This window comes from Arachis ipaensis, chromosome B5 (genome assembly GCF_059453495.1).
Source record: "Arachis ipaensis isolate K30076 ecotype BB chromosome B5, ASM5945349v1, whole genome shotgun sequence".
NCBI classification, from domain to species: Eukaryota; Viridiplantae; Streptophyta; class Magnoliopsida; order Fabales; family Fabaceae; genus Arachis; species Arachis ipaensis.
In genome coordinates this window covers 44,382,695-44,392,953 of record NC_142440.1, presented here as the reverse complement: position 1 = coordinate 44,392,953, position 10,259 = coordinate 44,382,695, and the positions used below count along the sequence as shown (strand labels likewise).

General features: G+C 40.5%; 2 non-coding genes across 2 annotated transcripts; one reads left to right on the top strand and one right to left on the bottom strand.

Moving 5' to 3' along the window:
- Positions 1-969: 969 nt before the first annotated feature.
- LOC148564024 (small nucleolar RNA R71) lies at positions 970-1,077 on the bottom strand. The gene has a single exon (XR_015884832.1). It is a non-coding gene; the product is annotated as a small nucleolar RNA R71 (small nucleolar RNA).
- Positions 1,078-9,910: 8,833 nt separating this feature from the next.
- On the top strand, positions 9,911-10,017 carry LOC148564023 (small nucleolar RNA R71). The gene has a single exon (XR_015884022.1). It is a non-coding gene; the product is annotated as a small nucleolar RNA R71 (small nucleolar RNA).
- Positions 10,018-10,259: the final 242 nt, after the last annotated feature.

Below are 10,259 nucleotides of genomic sequence, written 5' to 3'. Positions count from 1 at the left end.
AAATTTGTTTCAACTAACTAACTAACTTTTTGTTTGTTTCTTACCTTTTTCAAAACTACCTAACTAACTCTCTCTCTCTAATTTTCGAAAAAATCTTCCCTCTTTTTCAAAATCTCTTTTTAATTAGACTAATTATTTTAATTTTTTTTTATTTGAATTTTCGAAAAACTACTAACCTTTTTCAAAAACTATTTTCGAAAATCACTAACTCTTTTTCAAAAATAATTTTCAAAAATCCTTCTCCCTCATCTCCTTCTCATTATTTATTCATCTACTAACATCTCTTCCTCACATCACTCACCAAAAATCCGAACTCCCTCTCTCTCTCTGAGTTCAGATTTTCTTCTTCTTTTCTTCTACTCACACAAGGACCTCTATACTGTGATATAAAGGATCCCTATTATTATTATTTTTCTGTGCCCTCTTCTTTGTCATATGAGCAGGAGCAAGGACAAGAATATTCTTGTTGAAGCAGATCCAGAACCTGAAAGGACTCTGAAGAGGAAACTAAGAGAAGCTAAATTACAACAATCCAGAGATAACCTTTCAGAAATTTTCGAACAGGAAGAGGAGATGGTAGCCAAAAATAATAATAATGCAAGGAGGATGCTTGGTGACTTTACTGCACCTAATTCCAATTTACATGGAAGAAGCATCTCCATTCCTGCCATTGGAGCAAACAATTTTGAGCTGAAACCTCAATTAGTTTCTCTGATGCAGCAGAACTGCAAGTTTCATGGACTTCCATCTGAAGATCCTTTTCAGTTCTTAACTGAATTCTTGCAGATATGTGATACTGTTAAGACTAATGGAGTAGATCCTGAAGTCTACAGGCTTATGCTTTTCCCTTTTGCTGTAAGAGACAGAGCTAGAGTATGGTTGGACTCTCAACCTAAGGATAGCCTGAACTCTTGGGATAAGCTAGTCAAGGCTTTCTTAGCCAAGTTCTTTCCTCCTCAAAAGCTGAGTAAGCTTAGAGTGGATGTTCAAACTTTCAGACAGAAAGAAGGTGAATCCCTCTATGAAGCTTGGGAGAGATACAAAGGACTGACCAAAAAGTGTCCTTCTGACATGCTTTCAGAATGGACCATCCTGGATATATTCTATGATGGTCTGTCTGAATTAGCTAAGATATCATTGGATACTTCTGCAGGTAGATCCATTCACCTAAAGAAAATGCCTGCAGAAGCTCAAGAACTCATTGACATGGTTGCTAATAACCAGTTTATGTACACTTCTGAGAGGAATCCTGTGAGTAATGGGACGCCTATGACGAAGGGAGTTCTTGAAATTGATACTCTGAATGTCATATTGGCTCAGAATAAAATATTGACTCAGCAAGTCAATATGATTTCTCAGAGTCTGAATGGAATGCAAGCTGCATCCAACAGTACTCAAGAGGTATCTTCTGAGGAAGAAGCTTATGATCCTGAGAACCCTGCAATAGCAGAGTTAAAATACATGGGTGAACCATATGGAAACACCTACAATCCATCATGGAGAAATCACCCAAATCTCTCATGGAAGGATCAAAAGCCTCAACAAAGCTTTAATAATGGTGGAAGAAACAGGTTTAGCAATAGCAAGCCTTTTCCATCATCCACTCAGCAACAGACAGAGAATTCTGAGCAGATTCCATCTAGCTTAGCAAATTTAGTCTCTGATCTATCTAAGGCCACTGTGAGTTTCATGAATGAAACAAGATCTTCCATTAGAAATTTGGAAGCACAAGTGGGCCAGCTGAGTAAAAGGATCACTGAAATCCCTCCTAGTACTCTCCCAAGCAATACAGAAGAGAATCCAAAAGGAGAGTGCAAGGCCATTGAATTAATTACCATGGCTGAACCCACAAGAGAGGAGAAGGACGTGAATCCCAAGGAGGAAGACCTCCTGGGACGTCCAGTGATCAATAAGGAGCTCCCCTCTGAGGAACCAAAGGACTCTGAGGCTCATCTAGAGACCATAGAGATTCCATTGAACCTCCTTATGCCATTCATGAGCTCTGATGAGTATTCCTCTTCTGAAGAGAATGAGGATGTTACTGAAGAGCAAGCTGCAAAGTTCCTTGGTGCAATCATGAAGCTAAATGCCAAATTATTTGGTATTGAAACTTGGGAAGATGAACCTCTCTTGTTCACCAATGAACTAAGTGATCTGGATCAACTGACATTGCCTCAGAAGAGACAGGATCCTGGAAAGTTCATAATACCTTGTACCATAGGCACCATGATCTTTAAGGCTCTGTGTGACCTTGGTTCAAGAATAAACCTCATGCCCCTCTCTGTAATAGAGAAACTGGGAATCTATGGGGTGCAAGCTGCTAAAATCTCATTAGAGATGGCAGACAATTCAAGAAAATAGGCTTATGGACAAGTAGAGGACGTGTTAGTAAAGGTTGAAGGCCTTTACATCCCTGCTGATTTCATAGTCCTGGATACTGGAAAGGAAGAGGATGAATCCATCATCCTAGGAAGACCTTTCCTAGCCACAGCAAGAGCTGTGATTGATGTGGACAGAGGAGAACTGATCCTTCAATTAAATAAGGACAACCTTGTGTTTACAACTCAAGGATCTCTCTCTGCATCCATGGAGAGGAAGCAGAAAAAGCTTCTCTCAAAGCAGAGTCAACCAAAGCCCCCACAGTCAAACTCTAAGTTTGGTGTTGGGAGGTCTCAACAAAGCTCTACACATCTGTGAGGCTCCATGAGAGCCCACTGTCAAGCTATTGACATTAAAAAAAGTGCTTGTTGGGAGGCAACCCAATGTTTATTTATCTAATTTTATTTTTCATTTTTCATGTTTTCTTAGGTTCATGATCATGTGGAGTCACAAAATAAACGAAAAATTTAGAAACAGAATCAAAAACAGCGGAAGAAAAATCACACCCTGGAGGAAGCACCTGTCTGGCATTCAACGCCAGAACAGAGCATGGTTCTGGCGCTGAACGCCCAAAATGGGTAGTATCTGGGCGCTGAACGCCCAAAATGGGCAGCATCTGGGTGCTGAACGCCAGAATTGCACCCTAGAGAAGAGCTGGCGCTGAACGCCCAGAACAAGCATGGTTCTGGCGTTCAACGCCAGAAATGGGCAACAAATGGGCGTTGAATGCCCAAAATGGGCACCAACCTGGCGCTGAACGCCCAGAGTTGTGTACAAGGGCATTTTACATGCCTAATTTGGTGCAAGGTTGTAAATCCTTGAACACCTCAGGATCTGTGGACCCCACAGGATCATCTCAGGATCTGTAGACCCCACAGGATCCCCACCTACCTCCACTCACTCTCTTCTCTCTTCTCAATCATCCTCTATTCCCAATAAACACTCTTCCCCAAAACCCTTCACCTATCACCTCCATCTCTCTTCCCTATTAACCCTTCACCACTCACATCCACCCACTCTTCCCCATAAACCTACCCAATAAACTCCACCTACCTTCAAAATTCAAATCAATTTCCCACCCAAACCCACCCATATGGCCGAACCTTAACCCCCTCCCTTCCCTATATAAAGCCTACCATTCTTCCTCATTTTCACACAACACAACCCTCTCTTCTCTTCTTGGCCGAAACACACCTCCCCCCTCTTCTCCATCTTTTCTTCTTCTTCTTCATCTAATTCTTTATTTTCTTGCTCGAGGGCGAGCAATATTCTAAGTTTGGTGTGGTAAAAGCATAAGCTTTTTGTTTTTCCATTACCATTGATGGCACCTAAGACCGGAGAATCCTCTAGAAAAGGGAAAGGGAAGACAAAGACTTCCACCTCCGAGTCATGGGAGATGGAAAGATTCATCTCCAAAGCTCATCAAGACCACTTCTATGATGTTGTGGCCAAGAAGAAGGTGATCCCCGAGGTCCCTTTCAAACTCAAAAGAAATGAGTATCTGGAGATCCGACATGAAATTCAAAGAAGAGTTTGGGAAGTTCTAACAAATCCCATCCAACAAATGCATGGATCACCAAGAACCATGATCAAAGTAAGAACCCGGATCCAAAGAACTATGTTACAATGGTTCGGGGGAAATACTTGGATTTTAGTCCGAAAAATGTGAGGTTGGCGTTTAACTTGCCTATGATGCAAGGAGATGAACGCCCCTACACTAGAAGGGTCAACTTTAATCAAAGGTTGGACTAAGTCCTCATGGATATATGTGTGGAAGGAGCTCAATGGAAGATTGACTCCAAAGGCAAGCCGGTTCAACTAAGAAGATTGGACCTCAAGCCTGTGGCTAGAGGATGGTTGGAGTTCATCCAACGCTCTATCATCCCCACTAGCAACCGATCTGAAGTTACTGTGGATCGGGCCATCATGATCCATAGCATCATGATTGGAGAAGAAGTAGAGGTTCATGAAGTCATCTCCCTTGAACTCTACAAAATAGCCGAAAAGCCCTCTCCTGGGGCAAGGCTAGCTTTTCCTCATCTTATTTGCCATCTATGTTACTCAGCTGGAGCTTCCATAGAAGGAGACATTCACATTGAGGAAGAGAAGCCCATCACTAAGAAAAAGATGGAGCAAGCAAGAGAGCCCATTCATGGAGCTCAAGAGGCGCAGGAAGCTCATCACCATGAGATCCCGGAGATGCCTCATATGCATTTTTCTCCACAAAACTATTGGGAGCAAATCAACACCTCCCTAGAAGAATTAAGTTCCAAAATGGGACAATTAAGGGTGGAACATCAAGAGCACTCCATCATCCTTCATGAAATTAGAGAAGATCAAAAAGCAATAAGGGAGGAGCAACAAAGACAAGGAAGAGACATAGAAGAGCTCAAGAACATCATTGGTTCCTCAAGAAGGAAACGCCATCATCTCTAAGGTGGACTCATTCCTTGTTCTTACTTTCTCTGTTTTTCGTTTTCTATGTTAAGTGCTTATCCATGTTTGTGTCTTCATTACATGATCATTAGTAGTTAGTAACCATGTCTTGAAAGTTATGAATGTCCTATGAATCCATCACCTCTCTTAAATGAAAAATGTTTTAATTCAAAAGAACAAGAAGTACATGAGTTTTGAATTTATCCTTGAACTTAGTTTAATTATATTGATGTGGTGACAATGCTTCTTGTTTTCTGAATGTATGCTTAAACAGTGCATATGTCTTTTGAAGTTGTTGTTTAAAAATGTTAAATATGTTGGCTCTTGAAAGAATGATGACAAGGAGACATGTTATTTGATAATCTGAAAAATCATAAAAATGATTCTTGAAGCAAGAAAAAGCAGCAAAGAACAAAGCTTGCAGAAAAAAAAATAGGCGAAAAAAATAGAAAGAAAAAGAAAAAGCAAGCAGAAAAAGCCAAAAGCTCTTAAAACCAAAAGGCAAGGACAAATAAAAAGGATCCCAAGGCTTTGAGCATCAGTGGATAGGAGGGCCTAAAGGAATAAAATCCTGGTCTAAGCGGCTAAACCAAGCTGTCCCTAACCATGTGCTTGTGGCGTGTAGGTGTCAAGTGAAAACTTGAGACTGAGCGGTTAAAGTCAAGGTCCAAAGCAAAAAAAGAGTGTGCTTAAGAACCCTGGACACCTCTAATTGGGGACTTTAGCAAAGCTGAGTCACAATCTAAAAAGGTTCACCCAATTATGTGTCTGTGGCATTTATGTATCCGGTGGTAATATTGGAAAACAAAGTGCTTAGGGCCACGGCCAAGACTCATAAAGAAGCTGTGTTCAAGAATCATCATACTGAACTAGGAGAATCAATAACACTATCTGAACTCTGAGTTCCTATAGATGCCAATCATTCTAAACCTCAATGGATAAAGTGAGATGCCAAAACTATTCAAGAGTCAAAAAGCTATAAGTCCCGCTCATATGATTGGAGCTATGTTTCATTGATAGTTTGGAATTTATAGTATATTCTCTTCTTTTTATCCTATTTGATTTTCAATTGCTTGGGGACAAGCAACAATTTAAGTTTGGTGTTGTGATGAGCGGATAATTTATACGCTTTTTGGCATTGTTTTTAGTACGTTTTTAGTAGAATCTAGTTACTTTTAGGGATGTTTTCATTAGTTTTTATGTTAAATTCACATTTCTGGACTTTACTATGAGTTTGTGTGTTTTTCTGTGATTTCAGGTATTTTCTGGCTAAAATTGAGGGACTTGAGCAAAAATCAGATTCAGAGGTTGAAGAAGGACTGCTGATGCTGTTGGATTCTGACCTCCTTGCACTCAAAATGGATTTTCTGGAGCTACAGAACTCAAAATGGCACTCTTTCAATTGCGTTGGAAAGTAGACATCCAGGGATTTCCAGCAATATATAATAGTCCATACTTTGTCCAAGTTTAGATGACGCAAACTGGCGTTCAACGCCAGCTCTCTGCCCAATTCTGGCGTCCAGCGCCAGAAACAAGTTGCAAAGTGGAGTTCAACGCCCAAAATGGCATAAAAGCTGGCGTTCAACTCCAAGAATGACCTCTCCACGTGTAGACTTCAAGCTCAGCCCAAGCACACACCAAGTGGGCCCCGGAAGTGGATTTATGCATCAATTACTTACTTCTGTAAACTCTAGTAGCTAGTTTATTATAAATAGGACCTTTTACTATTGTATTAGACATCTTTGAATCTTTTGAATCCTGGATTGTATTCTGATCCTGTGATCACGTTTGGGGGCTGGCCATTCGGCCATGCCTGGACCTTTCACTTATGTATTTTTAACGGTAGAGTTTCTACACTCCATAGATTAAGGTGTGGAGCTCTGCTGTTCCTCAAAGATTAATGCAAAGTACTACTGTTTTCTATTCAATTCATCTTATTTCGCTTCTAAGATATTCATTCGCACTTCAACCTGAATGTGATGAACGTGACAATCATCATCATTCCTTATGAACGCGTGCCTGACAACCACTTCCGTTCTACCTTAGATTGAATGAGTATCTCTTAGATCTCTTAATCGGAATCTTCGTGGTGTAAGCTAGAATGATGGCGGCATTCAAGAGAATCCGAAAAGTCTAAACCTTGTCTGTGGTATTCCGAGTAGGATTCAATGATTGAATGACTGTGACGAGCTTTAAACTCGCGAGTGCTGGGCGTAGTGACAGACGCAAAAGGAGGGTGAATCCTATTCCAGCATGATCGGGAACCTCAGATGATTATCCGTGCCGTGACAGGGCATCTTGGACCATTTTCACAAGAGGAGGGGATGTAGCCACTGACAACGGTGATGCCCTTGCATAAAGCCATCCATAGAAAGGAGTAAGACGGATTGGATGAAGACAGCAGGAAAGCAGATGTTCAGAGGGACGAAAGCATCTCCATACGCTTATCTGAAATTCTCACCAATGATTTACATAAGTATTTCTATCCTTCTTTTATTACTAAATTTCGAAAACTACATAAATATTTTATATCCGCCTGACTGAGATTTACAAGGTGACCATAGCTTGCTTCATACCAACAATCTCCGTGGGATTCGACCCTTACTCACGTAAGGTATTACTTGGACGACCCAGTGCACTTGCTGGTTAGTTATGCGAAGTTGTGAAGATATGTTTAGACCATGGTTCTGTGCATCCATTTTTGGTGCCATTGCCAGGGAATCAATTTCGAACAATAATTCACAACCCGAGTAACAATTTCGCATACCACTTATGCTAGGATTCCAGTGCTCATTAGTCTTTATATTTTGGAAGTCTTAGATCTTAGGACTTTCATTCAAATGATATTATGGAATCCTCTTTATAGATTCTCACCTTTGAAGCAGCACTTATTTTCTAGCATTTTTCTTTTCTTTTGTATCTTGGCCTCGACTCTAGGTATCATGTCTCAAAGCGGCTTTTTAAGATAAGCTTTCAATCAATACTCCTAAACCAGTTGGTCTAAGGTATTAGGTGTTGAAGCACCCCTTAGGATATACTTGCTCAAGCCTCTCTCTTTGACACAAATCCACCACAAGCATTTAACTAGGACAATAACTCTTTGAGTTCTTGTTTCTTTTTTTTTCTTCCTAGTAATTGATGCTCAGAGCCTTGGGCTTGTTCTTTGTTTTTCTTTTTCTTTTGTTGCTGCTTCTTGGATCAATAGATGTTTGAAAAACTCCATAATACTTCTCTAAATTTTATTTCCTGTCTATGAGCTCCATGCAAGTTTTCACAAACATGCAACCTCAATGCACCATCATACAATCAGAACCTCCACTCCTCTTAATCTTTTGCTTGCCCCAAGATTTATAAAATTCTTCAATATTTTCCTTTCAAAAGAATGATTTCCTTGTTGCATTCTTAGAGGTATTGGGTGCAAGTAAAATTCAAGATGATAATCATGATATCATAGCAACATGTTACAAATCAAATATCAAATTATGCTTATTCACACGGAGTAATCACACATGCATACCCAGAAAATAGAAGACAATCATACAATTTAAAGTGCTGGAAATAAGTAAGAGGAAAAAGGAACTTTACCACCTTGTAGTTCATCTTCATTGTTGTTGCCCTTTTCTTCCTATTCTTTCCCTTCCCACACCAGACTTAGAATAATTGCTTATACTCAAGCAACAATTAAAACAGTGGTGATGGGGTCTATGATGGATCATGAATGTCTTAGAATGAAGTGTGCGTATGCATGTGTTTCAGCAAGCAAGATTAAGGATACAATAAAGGCACAAGAGATACAAACAGAGACATTTTGATTACATTAATAAGTGGTGTGCTTGGTACCTTGCATGAAAGATAAGTGGCAACACCAAACTTAGTGTGACACTCTCAATTTAGAATGTTGCAAGTACCCAGTGAAGATTGAAAATCAAATTGTTGCATGGCAACACCAAACTTAGAATGCAATCATATGCCAAATTATTGAAAGTAAACTAAGCAAGGAAAGAAAATGTTACCTACGGTTGGGTTGTCTCCCAACAAGAGCTCTTTTAATGTCATTAGCTTGACATGTTGTTCATGAATTTCTTCCTCTTCTTCTAGTTTGTTAAGAGGAATGACCTCAAGAGGAAAGAGGAGCCAGTTAATGCCCCTTGTTTTGAGTGACTCTCCCCAGCAAGCCTTCTTCTGTTGTTAGCTTGAGTAAACTTGCTTGTTGGGGTAGGGGTGGGATGGCTTTTGGTTGACCTTTTCTTCTTCATGGATATTGTCCTTCTTTTCTTGGTCACCATCCTCTTTTTAGTGCTCATGTTGATTGCTTTCACCACCTTGATTTCAGTACTTGGGTGTTGTATGATGGTTGGAGCATCCTTTTCATCAAGAGCTTCTTGAATTGGTGGTTCAATGAACTCACCCTTGATGCAACTCTCTATTTTATTGGAGTAGTATGGACTCCCTTAATTAACTTCCTCCCTTTCTTCTGCATGATGTTGCATTGAGATTGGAGGGATAAGAAGGACCATTTTGGCTTTGGTATGGATGTTGAGGCGTGTTGTTAGGTGGGTGTTGATATGATCTCTGTGTGGAATGTTGGTGGGCTGCATTGTTGTTGGCGTTGTGGCGTCTCTGATCTTGGCCTTGGTCTTGTTGATTTCCCCACAAAAAGTTTGGGTGGTTCCTCCAACCAGGATTGTAAGTCTTGGAGTATGGGTCATGGTTCTGCCTAGGTGGATTTCCAATGTAGTTGGCTTGTTCCTGATCACCCTCTGCTTCTTCATTCACTCCTTCTTGAGCTGCTGTTGAGGTGGTGATTACTGCTACTTGACTCCTCTCCATCTTCTTGGTAAGGTCAGCCAGCTGCTTGGTGATCATCTTATTTTGAGCTAGCAGTGCATCCACATTGTTTAGCTCCATTACTCCTCTAGTGTTGCCCCTTTCAGAAGCATAGAAGTAGTCATTCTCAGCTACAGTCTCAATGACATCTATGGCTTCTTCAATGGTCTTCTTCTTGTTCAGAGATCCCACGGATGAGTGGTCTACTGCCTTCTTTGATTCATAAGAAAGACCTTCATAGAAAATGTGTAACTGTACCCATTCATTGAACATATCTGGTGGGAACCTTCTTGTCAGATCCTTAAACCTCTCCCATGCTTCATATAGAGTCTCACCATCTTGTTGCCTAAAAGTTTGAACCTCAGCTCTCAACCTGTTGATTCTTTGAGGAGGATAGAATCTCGCCAAGAATTTGTTCACCATATCTTCCCAGGATGTTAAGCTCTCCTTCGGGAAGGATTCCAGCCATTTAGATGCCTTGTCCTTGAGTGAGAAGGGGAATAGAAGCAGTCTATAGGTGTCAGGATGAACACCATTAGACTTCACAGTATCACATATCCTCAGGAAAATGGTTAGATGTTGATGGGATCTTCTTGAACACTTCCTCCGAATGAACA